Source organism: Dendrobates tinctorius, unplaced genomic scaffold, assembly GCF_039654945.1.
Source record: "Dendrobates tinctorius isolate UK_male_01 unplaced genomic scaffold, ASM3965494v1 ptg000030l, whole genome shotgun sequence".
Lineage (NCBI taxonomy): Eukaryota > Metazoa > Chordata > Amphibia > Anura > Dendrobatidae > Dendrobates > Dendrobates tinctorius.
In genome coordinates this window covers 19,273,926-19,291,202 of record NW_027361698.1, presented here as the reverse complement: position 1 = coordinate 19,291,202, position 17,277 = coordinate 19,273,926, and the positions used below count along the sequence as shown (strand labels likewise).

General features: G+C 42.9%; 1 protein-coding gene across 30 annotated transcripts in view; it reads left to right on the top strand.

Annotated features, from left to right (window-relative positions):
- The window catches only part of ANK2 (ankyrin 2), a 772,868-nt gene that overhangs the window by 384,082 nt on the left and 371,509 nt on the right, over positions 1–17,277 (top strand). The window lies entirely within an intron of this gene.

Sequence of the window (17,277 nt, the reverse complement as noted above, 5' to 3'; positions counted from 1 at the left end):
CCAATGCAAGTCTATGGGTGCGCAAAAAATACGGATTACACACGGACCACACGTGTGACTTGCGAGAAATACGCACCAGGTGTCTTTGAGCAAAGCCGGCAATTCAGTGCGCGATACAGTAAACTCACACTGACAGGTTTAATAAAGATAGAAAGAATAGATATATACACATAGAATACATATATATATATATATATATATATATATATATATATATATACACGCACTCTATGTGTCTATATCTATTCTTTCATTTCTTTATTAAAACTGTCATAGGACTCCATTATATGTCCATTTTGCAAGCCTGCGAGAAAATCTCACCATACGGATGCCGACATGCGCAAAATACGCGACCACACCTTGATTACGGATGAAATACGGAGCACTGTTTAGGGGTCTGTCATCCGTATTACGCATGTAAAATACTGACCGTATTTTGCGCAGGTTAGTGTGACTCCAGCCCTAGGCCTGTTTCACATTTCCGTTATTTTGACAGGAGGCAAATCCGCCAGAGCGGTTAAAAACGGATCCGCCTCCGTCATGGGCTAAACGGATGCTACAGGATCCGTGTTGTGTACGGATCCGCTGGAGGGGAAAAATTAAAGGAACCGCGGCCTGGAAAGGAGAGAGAGAGAGATTTTTTATTCTTCTTTGCACGGCTGTTCCGGAACGCTACCCAGGTTAAAAGCCCTGCCCCAGCGAATCTGCCGGGCATGCGCAATATAAATTAGCGGACCGTCGCTCGGAAAAAACGTTGCAGAGTCCGTCTCATCCGCCCGGGAGACGCTAAAAGTTTGACGGATCCGTCAAAAACCGGGTGGGACGGACGACCGTCAGTCAAGATCTGCGCTAATGTAAGTCTATGGGGGGAAAAAACGGATCCGCCTCTTTTGGCGAATCCATTTTTTTTGAAAATTGGCGGATTTTGACTGACGTAAAAAAACGGAAGTGTGAAACAGGCCTAAGTGGATAGTTTGATTTCACAGAAGTTTTGATCTACATTGAGTTATATTCCGTTGTTTAAGTGTTCCTTTTATTTTTTTGAGCAGCGTGTATGTGTATATATATATATATATATATATATATATATATATATATATATATATATATATATATGTGTGTGTGTAATGAAAAAATTGTAACAGCATCAAGCATAAACTTTATATGCATGCAGAGCTTTTCCAACCAACAATTCCAACCAACCCCCTATCATAAAGCAATAAAAAAAAAGCTGCACGAAAAACATTAAAAAAATTGGACTTTATTGCCCCATGGCGTGGCGATGTTTCAGGCGTATTATCCTTTCTCAAACAGATAAAAGTGCACGTTTATCATGTTTTTTGTGCTGCTTTTCTTTTTTTTTGCTTTATATTTATAAATGGATGGTGACCATGGTGGCCATTTTGAAGTCGGCCATTTTGGATCCAACTTTATTTTTTCCAATGGTTAGAGGGTCATGTGACACATCAAACTTATTGAGAATTTCAAAAGAAAAACAATGGTTTGCTTGGTTTTAATGTAACTTTTTTCCTTCCTGAGTTATTTACAAGTTTATGACCACTTCTAAAATGTGTTCAAAGTGCTGCCCATTGTGTTGGATTGTCAATGCAACCCTCTTCTCCCACTCTTGACACACTGATAGCAACACCGCAGAAGAAATGCTAGTCTAAGTGTGCCAGATTCCTTGTAGGAATGCTCGGACCTGACACCCATAATTTGGTGGTGCACCATCTTGCAGGAAAAACTCAGGGAACATGCCATCTTCAGTGCATAAAGAGGGCAACACATCATCATGTAGCAATTTCAGACATCCAGTGGCACTGAGGTTTCCATTGATGAAGAATGGCCCCATTATCTTTGTACCCCATATACCACACCATACCATCAATTATGGGTGTCAGGTCCAAGCATTCCTACATGAAGTTTCCTGGAAAGTGGATTGGTCGTCATGGGCCAGTTGAATGGCCACCAAGGTCTCCCGATCTGACCCCCTTAGACTTTTATTTTTGCGGTCATCTGAAGGCAATTGTCTATGCTCTGAAGATATGAGATGTGCAGGATCTGAAACAACGGATACTGGAAGCCTGTGCTAGCATTTCTTCTGCGGTGTTGCTATCAGTGTGTCAAAAGTGGGAGAAGAGGGTTGCATTGACAATCCAACACAATGGGCAGCACTTGGAACACATTTTATGTGGTAATAAACTTATAAATAAGTCATGAAAGAATAAAGTTACGTTAAAACCATGCATACCATTGATTTTCTTGTGAAATTCTCAATAAGTTTAATGTGTCACATGACCCTCTTCCCATTGGAAAAAATAAAGTTGGATCCAAAATGGCTGACTTCAAAATGGCCGCCATGGTCACCACCCATCTTGAGAAGTTTCTCCCGACCCATATACTAATGTGCCACAAACAGGAAGTTGATATCAACAACCATTCCCTTTTTGTTTATGTCTATCCATATAACTGGCCCATCCAGTAGATTGCTGCATGTGCACCTGAGCAAAACCAATAACAGTATTGAAATACAGCACCAAAAACACCATCAATGCAGAAATACATCACCAGATTAATAATCAATACATGAATATTTAGCCATGTACCCATGATTGGTATTGAAATGCACACCACAATTAAGATTACCAGAACCACCATCAGTATGTGAATGCAGCGCCAAAGGCATGAATAATACATGAATACATCACCAGAAGTACATGAATAATACACCAGAACCATGAGCAGCACATAAACACAACAACAGAGCCAGCATCAGTACACGAATACAGCACCAGAATCATCATTAGTACATAAATTCATTGCGAAAATCATTATAAGTACTTGAATACATCCCCAGTAGCAGTGTTGAAATTCCTTGCACCATTATTAGATTCTGTGCTTGCTTGGTAGGACCCCCCACTAAGCCCAAAAATGGTTGAATATCCAAAAATTCCAAGGCACCATATTATTCCATAATATTAAAAGAGCCATAAGAATGAGAAGACAAGGCAATGGTTCAGCCATTTCTGGCCTTCCTCACGCCTAAAACTTCAGCTATGATACATTTTCAGAAGCACCATCAGTAGATGAATGCATCACCAGAATCACCATCAGTATATGAATCCATCAACAAGCTTAATACTCCCATCTATTTCTGTCAGGTCAGCCGCATATACAATGGTATTGCATGAATCTTCAACCCACATGTCCTTAACAATGGTAAGACATACAGTACCCGGCGGACACGAACGTCAGTATAGGGGGAGACACGGGCATGATGCTGGAAGGGAGTAAGTGACCAGGGGAAAGGAGGGGGGGAGGGGGTGCAGAGGGAAATAGGAAAAAGGGGATTGGATGATAGACAAGGAGGAACTGACACAGGGCAAGGGGATTAGGGATTGTAGGAAGGGGTTAAATGGAAGGGACGGGGCTGGGGGGGTTCTCTTTCTCCACAGACACGCAGGGAACAAGACCTGCCCGCCCTCCCTGGGAGAAGGAAGAAGTTCAGGTCACGGCGGCAAGGAATGGACATCAACATAGCTAAAAAACGAAAGCGAAGTGGTAGTTTGGCATGGTACCTTCTAGGCCCAGGGGAAGGGAAATCCGCGAGCCATGGTTCCCTGGAGGTTTCCCCCACAGGGGGTTTTTCCGCTCCTGACTGGTGGCCGATGGCTCTTTGTGAGTCGAAGGGTCATGTAACAATGAGTTATGAGTATCTGTGACGTTGATGGGTCCTCGAAGTTGGTAAAAATTTGGGGGTGGGGATCTGTTAAAAGGCATGAATCCCCTTCATTGGACAGTTATGTGATGGTGGTCTGGTGATGGCTGGGTGACACCCGGCAATGGAATGTCGGGGTCACATTAATGTGGAAATGGGTGACACCCGGCGATGGTATGTCGGGGTTACATGGTTGTGATTTGGTTATACCGTTAACGGTGGAGGCAACATCTTCCCCTGGACTCACGGTGCGCCTGAGCTAAAAGAAAACACGGCCAGGAGTAAAGCGGGGGGGGGGGGGGGAGCGGCAATGCCTGGGCGGGAGTGAATCACCAGACCCTACAACTTTAGAATTTTGAGGACCCCACCAAGCGTCTTTGAGTTAAAATATATTAATAAATTGGTTGCTGCTGTGGTCCTTAACATCCAATAGAAATGTGGTCTGTCGTTTTTTTATGGGGAATGGGGTCACGGGTAATCGACCTCTCCGGGCGTCATGGGTGTTGCTGTTAACAACCATCATCAGAACATGGACCATGCAGGACCCACAGTACTGATGAGACTTAGGTCTGTTTCACACTTCAGTTTTTTTCCATCAGTCAAGATCCGCCGTTTTCCTAAAAAAAACGGATCCGCCATTTTGTTTGGCGGATCCTTTTTTTTTCTCATTGACTTGCATTACTGGCGGATTTTGACGGATGCCCATCCGTCGGATCGTTTTTTTTGCGGATCCGCCAATTTTTTTGTGTCCGCCGACATGCCCGGACGGAGCTTGTAACTTTTTTTGGCTGAAGGATCCGCATTTCTGTACTGCGCATGCCTGCAGGAATGATCTCAGCCGGAAATTTAACCCTGAAATCATTTCTGGCGGACGGTAAAAGTTCTCTCTCTCTCTCTCGACTGCGGATCCGTTAGCAGAACATTCAGACTGTCGTGGTGGGCACAACTTTTCTGTACATTGATAAAAATGCAGGTCCCGAAAGACTCAGCACTGTCATTTCACCTCAAACTTGTTTAGGTTATAGATTTATACTGCAGTTTACTCACAAACAAGATGTGCATGATCCAGACCACTTTAGCTTTAGATAATCTTTTGTTTGAGGTAGCACTTTGTGTCAGCATTTATCACCTGAGGTTATTTGCTAGAATCAGATATATCAAATCTAGTGCTAAATGTAGTAAGTATAGTAAATATAGTAAGCATAGTAAAGTTTAGTAAGTGTGGAAAGTACAGTAACATTTTAAGTAAATATAAGAAGCAAAGTATATTAAATATAGTCACTAATGTAAATTATAGTAAATGTAGAAAGTATGGTAAAGAACAGTAATTACAGTAAGTATAGTAGGGGCATTTCTTTACTTATCTTGGCTCATGCTTAGTTTTGCTGAAGCTGAAACATGCAATTTTTCACCTTATGGACAATACATAATGACTCCAACACAAGTCTCTTATATTTATTTTGTGGAAGGGTTTTTTTTTGCATTTCTACAGTATTTGTTAGCAGGTTTCTAAATGTTCTCTAAAAACTAAATTTTGTGTAGAAGTACAGTAACTTTATGCCCAAGAAAATGCATTTTGTGCAGGCAACATTTCTGATCGCGTTCTGTTAAAACTAGGATTAATCATATTTACTTGAACCAGTTGCAGTTTGGCCTATAACGCTATATAGCACTTCCTACAGAAGAGCGGGCCCTTAACGCTGGTTCACATTACCTTACTCCAAGGTGCTAGTAATTGCGGTGACCGTCCCTTACACACAAGTAAAGAGGGTTGACTACTTTTCACCATTTCTCCTCTTCTGCTCTTTAAGGCTGTGTGCACACGTCCGGAATTCCCGCGGATTTTATGCGTTTTTGCCGCGTTTTTTCACCTCGAAAATGCTGCAAAAATGCATAAAATAAGGAAGCCATTGTATTCAATGGCATTCCGCACATGCTGTGCTAATGCTGCGTATTTTTCCGCGTCAAAATTGTATCGTGGAAAAATACGCAGCATGCTCATTCTTTGTGCGGAATCGCGGGAATTCCGCACCCATAGGAAAGCATTGTTCCATTTACTTTCCGCATGTGGCTATGCCCACCATTCGCAAAGTAAGCGGAAAATGTGTGGATGGTACCCAGGGTCTGGAGGAGAGGAGATTCTCCTCCAGGCTCTGGGTACCATATCCCTGTAAAAAATAGAAATCAAATAAAATATCGTGATATTCTCACCTTCCGGCGTCCCCCCGCAGTGTTCCCTTCCCAGGCCTCAGCGATGCTCCCAGCAAGTCCCGTTCCCAACGATGCCTTGCGACAATAACCTTTGATGATGTAGCGGTCTCGCAAGACTGCTACGTCTTCAAAGGTCATTGTCGCAAGGCATCGCTGGGAGCGGGACTTGCCGGGAGCATCGCTATAATTGGGGACGCTGCGTGGGACTCCGGAAGGTGAGAAAAACACCATTTTTAAAAAATTATTTTTAACTTTATATCTTTTTGATAGTGATGCCGCATAGGCAGCCTCATAGTTTGACGAGTGTGACCAACCTGTCAATCAGTTTTCCAAGTGATGTGTAGCATTGCTTGGAAAACGCTAGCATTCTGCAAGTTAATTACGCTTGCAAAACGCTAGTTAAAACGCGGGAAATACGCGGGAATTACACATGCAGAATTCTAGCATATTTCCCGCAGCAGGGAGTTGCGGAATTCCTGCGGAAATTTCTGCGGCAATTCCACAACGTGTGCACATAGCCTTAAACTGACACTCGAAAAGGTAACAATTTGTAAATCCATTTATTTGCTTACCTTGTCCTATTTTCGTTGTGCAGCTAGTAGTGAACTGATCCTGCCTGTCGGCTTGGCCTTTATTTCCTGAGACGTCCCATCCAATGGTTTCTCCTTCTGGCCTCCTCTCAGGCGAGGGGCTTCCTTGATGGGGGCACTTAGTTGTATGTGATCTTCCACAGCCTGACTGAAACAGGCTCTTGGAAATAATTTCATCCAAGGCAGAAGTTCACTAGAAGACATGAAGGACCACGTGACTGCTACCTATATGGCAGGAACGGGGCAATGGAAGTGAATAAATGTATTTAGAAAAATGTTCAGTTTTCACGTGTCAGTGGCGGAAGTTGGCCGGTGGTGAAAGGCAGCAGAGACGCCCTTTAGTAGACACAAGGACGCCTAATATAAGCGTTTGCTGGAGTTACTTTGCCATTGAATGTAGGAGTTTTGCCCAGATTTAATCCACCATGGAGAAGATGCTGCCATGACAGTTGCTAGTCCTTATGTTACAGTAACCTTTGCTGTAAATAAATAATTTGTGAATTTTATATGTGCATTTTACCATAATCTACCAGGGACATCTACACAATGCAGTTCATGCAGTCAGAACCTAATGCGGATCCTGTATTCCTATGAACTCAGTCATTTGCATAATCTACTTTACAGATGAATAGGCTAGAATTTCTTTTTCTGCCTCTCCTGTATTAGAAGCTTTTACATCTGTCAATTAGCATTGTTGCTTGTTAGTGTGTGAGTGCCAACACTTTAAATACTCTTAATTATTGTTTTGGAGTGTTTGGGGTCTAGCATCTTGGTTTCAGTAAAAGAGCAGTGACAGATTCATCTTTCTGGTGTGAAATGGTTTCTTTTGCTGTAGCAGCAGTGTTACTTTATCAGCGCTGGCTCGTTGCACAGCTTGTCTGCAGGGCACTAGCGTCAGAGCCGCAGGTAGGGATGCAGCACAGCAGCTCCTTCTAATAGTGGACCTTCCTGATTACAGCTATTAGGCTAATTTCACACTTGCTTTTTTTTGCAGCGCGTTTTTCCCGCAAAAAAACGCATTGAAAAAACGCATACAAAAGCATACAACTGCTGCGTTTTTTTCAAGCATTTTTATGAGCATGCATGAAAAAAACGCAGCGTTTTTATGCGTTTGTATGCGTTTTTAGTGCGTTTTTACCGCGTTTGCGTTTTTTCCAAACATTAGGTGGCCCCTCACACTAACCCAAACCATGACTTTACTAACCCTAACCCTGACCCTAACCCCAACCCTAACCCTAACCCTGACCCTAACCCTAACCCTGACCCTAACCCTTAACCAAACCATACTTAACCCTAACCCAAACCCTAAACCCTAACTAACCCTGACCCTAACCCTAACACTGACCCTAAACCCCCTTAACTAACCCTAACTCTAACCCAAACCCCTAAATTCCATGGTTAACAAAAAAAACCGCATGTGCAAAAAAACGCATACATAAGCATGCCAATGCGCACATATGCGTACCCATAGACTTATAATGGGTGTCTTGCTGTAAAAAAAACGCATTGCGCGCGCATGCGTTTTTTTGAGGCAAGTCGGACGCCCAAAAAATGCAACAGGATGCATTTTGTGCGCCTGAGCGCATACCGCAAAAAAACGCATGCGCGGAAAAACGCGTACAAACGCATGTGTATGCGCACCATGCAAAGTATAGGAAAAAAAACACATGCGCTATTTAGCGCTAAAATACCGCGAAAAAAAAACGCAAGTGTGAAACCAGCCTTACAGCTTTATTTTCCATTTTCTAAGAACATGATGTTTTGATTTCCTCTGATTGCTGAAAGCTTTTTTCAAATCTTTATAAAACAAACCATTGACCACACATTATTTCTTTCGTCAGTGCATTCATTATGGCTAAAAATATTGCGCACAAGAACGGAGATTGTGATAAAAATAAACTTCCACAATACGTGTATCTATGGGAGGCACAAATTAATTATAAAACATTTCCCCCTGTTCTCCAGAGCTCCCGCTTTAGCCTCTAATACCAGCCCCAATCAGATGGTGCGAACATATTACTCACGTCAGTAACAATGAGGAAGATTTGAGCTAGAATTAAAGGGGTTGTCCCCAGTCAGAAAAGATTTTCTTATAAGTTCCCTTATTGGTAAAAAAAAATATATCAAACTTGATTTGGCAGTAGAAGACTGTCTGCGTGTCCGCCTCCAGCAGGCATAATATACAGCTGAGAATTGTGTATATCAGAGCACACTTTGACTCAGTCGGCAACATTGTAGTCTATGGCCCTGTTGGTTCATACGGCCGAATCCCATTTTGCGGGGGAGAAGACAAGCCCCAACGAATGTGTGACAAAGTGCAGTGTAAAAGGGTCCTAACATGGATCGGTGTGCTGTCCGTGTGTTATCCAATTAAAAATCTGACAGCACATGTCCGATTTATACGCTGGTCTGCATGAGCCCTTAGTCTGGGAGACTCAGAACAAGGCTCTTTAGCTTCATTCTAAGTATCATAGATTTACAGTGTGTCCGTAAAGTCATGGTGCACTTTTGACCAGTCACAGGAAAGCAACAAAACACGATAGAAATGTGAAATCTGCTCCAAATAAAAGGAAAACTCTCCCAGTTTCTGTAGGATGATGTGGCTGCATGTGCACATGTGCAAATGATGACGTAACACCGTGTATACAGCGAGTAGCCCATGCCAGTCGAGATGTGGACGGTACAGAGGAAAGTTCAGTGTGTTCTGTGGCTCGCTAAATTCGAATCCGTGACCAAAGTGCTACGTGAATATCGGCGCGTTTATAACGAAGCGCCACCACATAGGAATAACATTACTCGGTGGGATAAGCAGTTGAAGGAAACCAGCAGTTTGGTGGAGAAACCCCGTTCTGGTAGGCCATCAGTCAGTGACGAGTCTGTAGAGGCTATACGGGATAGCTACCTAAGGAGCCCTAAAAAAATCTGTGCGTGTGCTCAACAATTACACCTGAGCAAGACTACAGTTCATAAGGTGTTAAAGAATTGCGGCTGTTGCACGCTATCAAACCGGCGGATACACCCAAACAATGGGCCTTTGCTACACATATGCTTAATGAGATCGACAATGATGCAAGATTTTTGCAGAAGATTGTGTTTAGCGATGAGGCGACCTTCCATATCTGTGGACATGTTCATTGCCATATCGTCCGAATGTGGGCTGCTGAACATCCTCATGCCTACGGTGAGTGCGAATGTAACACCCCTAAAGTGCACGTGTGGTGTGGCCTGATGCATGATAAGAGCAGTCTGTGACGGCAAACAAGTATCTTGACATGTTGGAATTGTATACAGTGCCACAATTTCCAGAAGGTGTCATCTTTCAACAGGACGGCGCTCCTCCACATTACGCCACCATTGTTTGTGAGATTCTGGATAGAACATTCCCCCAGCCGTGGATAGGCAGGGGTTCTGTCAAGCCATGGCCACCACGATCCCCGGATCTGACGCCCTTAGACGTTTACTTTTGGGGTTATGTGAAGCAACATGTGTACATTGAACGTATCAACGACATTAATCACTTAATTCAGAGAATCACAGTTGTTATTCACTGTTACACCAGACGTCCTTACCCGTGTGTGGCAAGAACTTCACTATCGTTTGGATGTGTGTCGGGCAACAAATGGAGCGCACATCGAACTGCACTGAATAGGTGTGAAACTGGGAGAGTGTTACATTTATTTGGAGCAGATTACACATTTCTATCGTCTTTTGTTGCTTTCCAGTGATTGGTCAAAAGTGCACCATGACCTTACAGACACACTGTATATTAACTTAAAAGTGACCTATGCTCCACACCGATGACCATGAGATTCGGCAGGTCACAAGTATGGCCACATGGTGCTGGAGTGGACTAGAGCACCGCTGAAAGCAGCAGAAGATGGCGACCAGTCATTATATTTCTGCACTCCGTCTACATACACGATTGCTAACCAGTGAACAGATTTAAAAAATGATTCACCAGAGTGCTCCTTTAAAAGCCTTTTTTTTTTTTAGCTAATTAGGGCAAAGAGTTACATTTTCAGTCCCCATTTTCAAACAACTAATCAGGGATAAGTATCATGTCATGTTAATAGCTCTGTAATGCATCCATGGATCTTCTGACTGTTACCAGTGACAATCTGAAGGCTCCGTATTGGGTTAGTAACTGAATGTTATCTGGAATCGTACGTTACACGCAGATGGTGGGTAATATGTATATGACTGATAGCCTGGCCTATGTATACAGATCGGCACCTGAGTGTTTACCTGCTTTCCTGGGATACAATAACTGACGGCTGCGCTAATGGACGTCACGCAATCCGGCCTCTGCCCCATAGACATTGGAATCAGCCTGTTTTTCTCTGTCCAAGGGGTTAAGCATGAGTCTTGTCACCGGGTCTGTGTGACTCGGCTTCTATTAGAACCTTTCTCTTGGTGAAATAGCTAATCGCATTTATCCCAGGCCCAACTGTGAGAACACGCCAAAAGCAGCTTAGAAAACCCCTATAGTAATCCTATCTGCATGTGTTTAATAATAATACGCTGTAATTATGTATAGATGTGATGTAGAAGCACGTTCCGTCCCTTCCTGTGCTGGAAGCACTGTTCACACGCGGCTCTTGCAGCGGTTTTTTTGGGTGCATATAAAATGCAGTTACGGTATTTGCTGTCGGGTTTTTTGGTGCAGATTAGATGTGTGATTTGTCTAAAGTACATGTCTAATAGAATTTAGTTTTATTCATCAAAAACATGCCAAAAATTGAACCGTAAAAGGGCAGAAAAAAACCTGTCTGTTGTGGGGGTTTTTTGCAGTGTTTTTATGTCCCGCTGCTTTCTATCTGTGAAAAAGCGCTGCAGTAATGCTGGAAGGATTGATAAGAACGCGGCAATGTTCAGTTTTGGTCAGGTAAGAGAAAACAAGCGTGTGCCTGAGATTTCTGGAATCACATCGCTTTTGCTGGTACTTTAAAACACAACTCCTTTTCGGCAGAAGGAAAAAGAAACGCAACAAAAAACGCCGCATGTGAACATAGCCTTATAGCCTAGGTGTGGAGTCTTCTTGGCCAGAGGGGTTTTCTCTATGGAGGGCTTCCTCCTCTACTTCCATTGTAGTAATTATGGAGAATAGGAGTCTGATCAAGGTCCACACTACTTTTCTGATGGGAGACGGAGATCTAGACTCTCCTATCCATGTGCCTCTATGGTACTATACATGCTGCTAGGGTTTGGGCTATGCTTCTCAGTGACACCAGAAGTTAGTACGGTAGTTTAGTCTCGTAGGTGTTCACACTGGGCTTGCGGTGTACACCAAAGGTATATGTCAGGGAAGGCGTACGCTATGTACACATGTCCAGTAGTCACCCGCTAGAACGGATTCAGCAGCAATCCGATGGCAAAAGTTGTGCAGACATAACATTATTGTCTGTTTTTAAAAATTGATTTCAGCTTGATCCGTTTTTTTTTTTTTTTTTTACATTGCAGTCTATGGCAAACAGTTCCATCAAATAGTTACCCATTTTGCTATTAGTATCGGTATCAATGTAAGCTGACCTGATCCAGGGTTGTATGGCTGCTGCAGGTCCACGGGTGATTTCACCATAAATAACATATAAAAGAATACAGAACATTACCATTGCTTAGACTAGCTTGCAGGCGCTTTTAGTCTGACTCCGCCCCTCCTGTGATAAGCAGCTTACTGTCAATATACATAGAGACTGGTGTGGGCGGGGTTACCTTTCACATTCTACATTTAAAAACTCTGTCTCATCTTCTGCACCCAGTAATCTAAGTGATACATCATTGGGTTTAGGGTCTCTTTTCTGCTCTCAGATGCAATAAAAAAGACCTGCTGACAGATTCCCTTTTATTTTTTCTCTTTTCCCTGCATGAGTGATCCCCCTCTTTTCCCTGCTATGGACTTTTGCAGTGATGACTCATATAGTTAAAAGACCTCCTGTTTCTACATTTTCTACATAGAGCTTAGTAGGATTCAGCTAGTCTGTGTTAATCACGTGATGTTCTAGACCTATTGGAAAAGAGAAGAATTAACTGGGTAGAAAGTGAGCAATTGTAAGTACACGGTGCTGTATAATGTGATGACTGCAGTATAATAAGAGAATACACATTTTCAAGGGAGGCTTCTTTCAAGACAGGATAGAGTACGGCCCCCACAGAACAACACGTTCTATAGAATATCTTTCCTTGTGCAGAATCCCCTTTTATCTTGAGGTTTGGCATAACCTATGCATGCAGTGTGACTGAGGAGGTGGGGGGCGCTGAATGTACTAATTGAGACTCTTTCCGGCTCTTGTATAATTGCTCACAGATGGCACTTCCATTACATTTCCACCAATCCACCAGCGAAGGCACATGCACGCTTTCATCCGAGATGAGTGTACATGTATGCAATGACCCAGAAGATCGGAGCTGGCACATCATAACCCTTGATGAATTATTCACTGTTAAGTGCTGACTTTTCTGGGCTTCATAGGGAATTACAGCTGCAGCGACAGAAAAGACTGGCACACCTGCTGCCCGAGATGCAGGAAACTGACATCTATGAGATTGGAAGGTGAAATGAAATCTCTTCCGTGATGCGTCTGAGAATAAATATCACTTGTTAAATATACTGTCGTTGTCACACTATTGTTTTTATTTCTTCCCAGAAAATCAGTCCGACTATGCAAATCACACTCTGACCACACTCTCATCAGAGATTGATCATAGTGTAATCCAATTTTCTCAGATGTGAAGAAGAAAAAAAACATTTCTCCATCTTCTATATTCTGTCAGTCCATGAAAATCTGACTGCACTCGGATGTCATCCAAGTGCAGTCCGGATTTTTTTTTTCTGCAGACCCAAAGACATGATCTGTCTAACTCTGCGATGCTGTAAGTCGGTCCAAGGACAAGTACGTGCCTCACTGAAGAACATGGAGACAAGTGAGTGCTATCCGTCAAAATGACGGCTAGCACTTGTCCAATTGCTATGGCCGTATGCACTAGCCCTAAGTTGAAAGTTGTTCCTTCTGACTCCACAACACACTAGCACACTCTGTTCAGTTGAGTGTGCATGCGTTCTTTATGAGCAGAGGGGAATAATTAGCTGACAAAATTTTCCTTTGAGAGCAAAGGATCCGACATGTGAAAAATCAACATGCCCAGTCCTTTTCTACCTGACCTCTGCTGAACATATCTCAGTCACATGTTCTACAAACATTAGATGGTCGACAGGGGGACAGATCCGGCCCATCGTTGGAGTATGTTTATGCCCACCTATAAACTGACTATACAGTATCCAATATAGAAGGACACAAGGATGGCAGGGTTAGAAAACAGTCAGGTTTAATGTGAAGCTTACATCAAAATCACTTAAGGAGGATCACACAGGCAGAATGTTCTCATACATAATAAAAGTAAGCGCTAGACAATTTCAATTAAAAAAAATCATCTGAAATGTATTGAAACCAGAAAAAAGGAATATTTTGCATCTGCTTGTTATTCCTGGAAAGAAGACACCAGAGCACTAGTGTGATCTGTGCAGATCTGCTGCCCCCTTCTGTTAGTAAGTGAAAATGACTGGGGATCCTGTTAGGTCCTGTACGCCGCCGCTTTGGGAGCAGTGTGTGACAGATGCTGATGTTAGTAGTCTGTCAGGTAGCAGTAAATTAGGAGAAGTAGTTGTTGAGAGGTTACAGTATGTTCACACGTTTTTATGTAGATTTTAAAGCAAATTATATGGATGTTGGTGTCTTAGTAAAAGTTGGACAGGACACTGAGCAATGTTATTCCATAGGGCTGTTCAGATGACCGGGTGTCTGTGATACAAAATCACAGAATAAACTATTCTCTTCCGTTTCCCGGATGAGACCTGCCCATTCAAGTCTATGGCTATGCAAAAAAAGAAAAATTGGATCACATCTATGTAGCACCTGAGTTTTACTCTTACATTTTCGTTGAGGTTATTTTAGAGCCAAACCAAGTGTGATTCAAAAAAGGAAAGTAAGTATAAAGGACAGATGTCACGCGCCTCTTCTCTTTTTTATTTTTCAATCCACTCCAGGTTTTTTCTACCAACACCTGCAATAAAGGGCATATGTCACCAGGTTTTTGCAACCTAATCTGAGAGAAGCATAATGATAAGACAGAGACCCTGATTCCAGCGATGTGTCACTTACTGGGCTGCTTGCTGTACTTTTTATAAATTCAGTGTTTTATCAGCAGGAGATTATCGCTAGAATACTAGTTGGCCTGCTGCCAATTGGTCCAGCCACACAATGACCACTGATCGGCAGCTTTCTGCCTATGCACAGTATACACAGAAAGCTGCCAATCAGTGGTGTGGGCGGGGTTATACAGAGCTCATCATCCAGAGAACTGCTAGATCTGCTGCAGATAATACAGTTTTTAATCAAAACTGCAGCAAGTAGCTCAGTAAGTCACCAGAACCAGGGTTTCTGCCCCTACAATATGCTGCTTTCAGATATGGTAGCAAAACCTGGTAAGAATTTTCCTGAAAACTTGAGCAAAACCTGATGACACAGCCTCACTCTTAAACTTCATTCACACTTCTTTTTCTGTTTTTTTTACATTCATCAAAAATGATTTTGTTTTTCTCTCACGTGTCATCCTTATTGCTTTAGTTTCCATCAGTGTTGCATCCATTTTTTCTAATCCTTTTTTTTTTAAAAAACTAAAGGTAATAAACTGTTTGAGCTATTTTCTTCTGTTGACTCTGAAAAGGAATCTGTCAGCAGGTTTTTTCTATGTAATCAGAGAGAACCATGATGTAGGTGAAGATAGCTGGATTCCAGTGATGTGTCACTAACTGAATGGTGTTTTGCTGTTTCAATACAATCAGTGTTTTATCAGCAGGAGATTATCACTAAATGACAAACTGCCTCGTGCATCCTAGTCCATCCATGCCCTCAGCACTGATTAGCAGCTCTCTGTCACTATACTATACTCAGAAAGCTGTAATGTGGGTCAGGGTTATACACAGCTCAACAACTGAGCTCTGCTAGATCTGCAGCAGAGAAAACTGTGACTCTATCATAACTGGTGCACCCAGTAATCTAAGTGATACATCACTGGAATCGATATCTGTCCCTACTCCATGCTCCTGTCAGATTACTTTGCAAAAACCTGCTGACAGATTCCCTATAACAATGGATAAGTTAAAATTGTAAATTGAAGGACAAACACTGAAATGTCTTGTGTTTTTCATTTGTCTTTAATGGATCCTTATAGACTTTAATGGCCGAGTCTCTGCTGCAAAATGGATTAGAACTGAACACACTCCGAGTCTCACAAATGGGATACACAGATTCATCTTTAAAATGGATGTACAGTATGTATCAGTGAAACTCTGTCCCCAATCCATCAAGAACAGTATGTTTGAGGTGGGTAAGAGGGCAAGATAAAATGCCAGGTGCCTGAATCTCTTAAGAGGCAAGGCACGAAGTAGCGTGTGTCTGCGTGCTCATTAAGAAAAGGACTGGAGTAAGATTTCTGGTGTAAGGCCGGGGTCACACTTGCGAGTGCAATGCGAGAAACTCTCATCAGCACCCGGCACTGCCTCCGGCACTCGGGACCCGAGCGTTCAGCTGCATAGAAATACATGCAGCCGCACACTTCGGTCCCGAGTGCTGGCGTCAGTGCCGGGTATTGATGCGAGAGACTGGCGTGAGTTTCTCACATTGCAGTCGCAAGCGTGACCCCGGCCGAAGGCTTATCATCGCTTGTCAAGAATTTGATAAGCTGGGATCACCACGCCCCTGTCAGGTGAAAATAGCGTGAAGACGCCAAAAGTTGCAACATTTTTGCACAGCCTCACATTGTGAAAAATTTTTTGAATCTTTTCAAAGCTTTTTACTCTAGTTCTCTGGCCGTACAGGTAAATTGCGCAGTTTTTGGCTCGTACTGCACCAAGGGGCCAATGATATGCAGGCCAGCTGCTGATTGACCATTTTCTCTGCTTGATCAGTAAAACTGAGTTTTGGTCGGGAGACCTTAGGCAGGCAGCACATGGACTTTCACAGATGTCTGAATGCGGCCTAATATAAAGAAAGCTGGCAGTCAGTGACTGGAGGGGCCAGAGACACATCTCATGGTACCACCGGATGTGTTGCAATGGCTATACAGGCAGACACAGTGTGGCCACAATTTGGGTGCATCCAGCGCCACTTACCTGGTAGCGGAGGGAGCGATGTGCGCTCAAAGCAGGAATTTTTGAACATCAGCGGCTTCTGGAACATGCACAGTTCAGAAATGAATCTGGGATGTAAACCTTTAAGACCTTACATCATTTTTGTAGATAGTCTTTGGACGTGTTTTGTCTTATTAGTTTATTTTTTTTAGGTGAGGTCTCCAGAAATGAGTCAATAGACGCTATTTATTAGGATCATTATCTTCATCTCAGAAGCGTACCTAGGGTTTTGGTTTGGGGGGGGGGGGGTGAAACTTCTGGGTGGACCCCTAACCAGGTAACCCCGATTACAACTATGGTGGCTCATCCTAATAGTGGATGTAGGAGAACAAAAAAAAAATCTCTATGCAAAGACCAACACTGATATTACTGCCATATGGTGACCAGGTAGTGGTAAGTATCAGTCCTGCAGAACATGTAATAGTTTACAGCACAGTTACAGAGAGTGACTTACCGCTGACGTTCTTCTGATGGAATCATTCACTTTTCACGTCTTTTTCATCTGGCCCAAACCGACATGACTTCTCCAGCCAGGATTCAGCTGCAAAGATTACAACAAAGACACATGACTT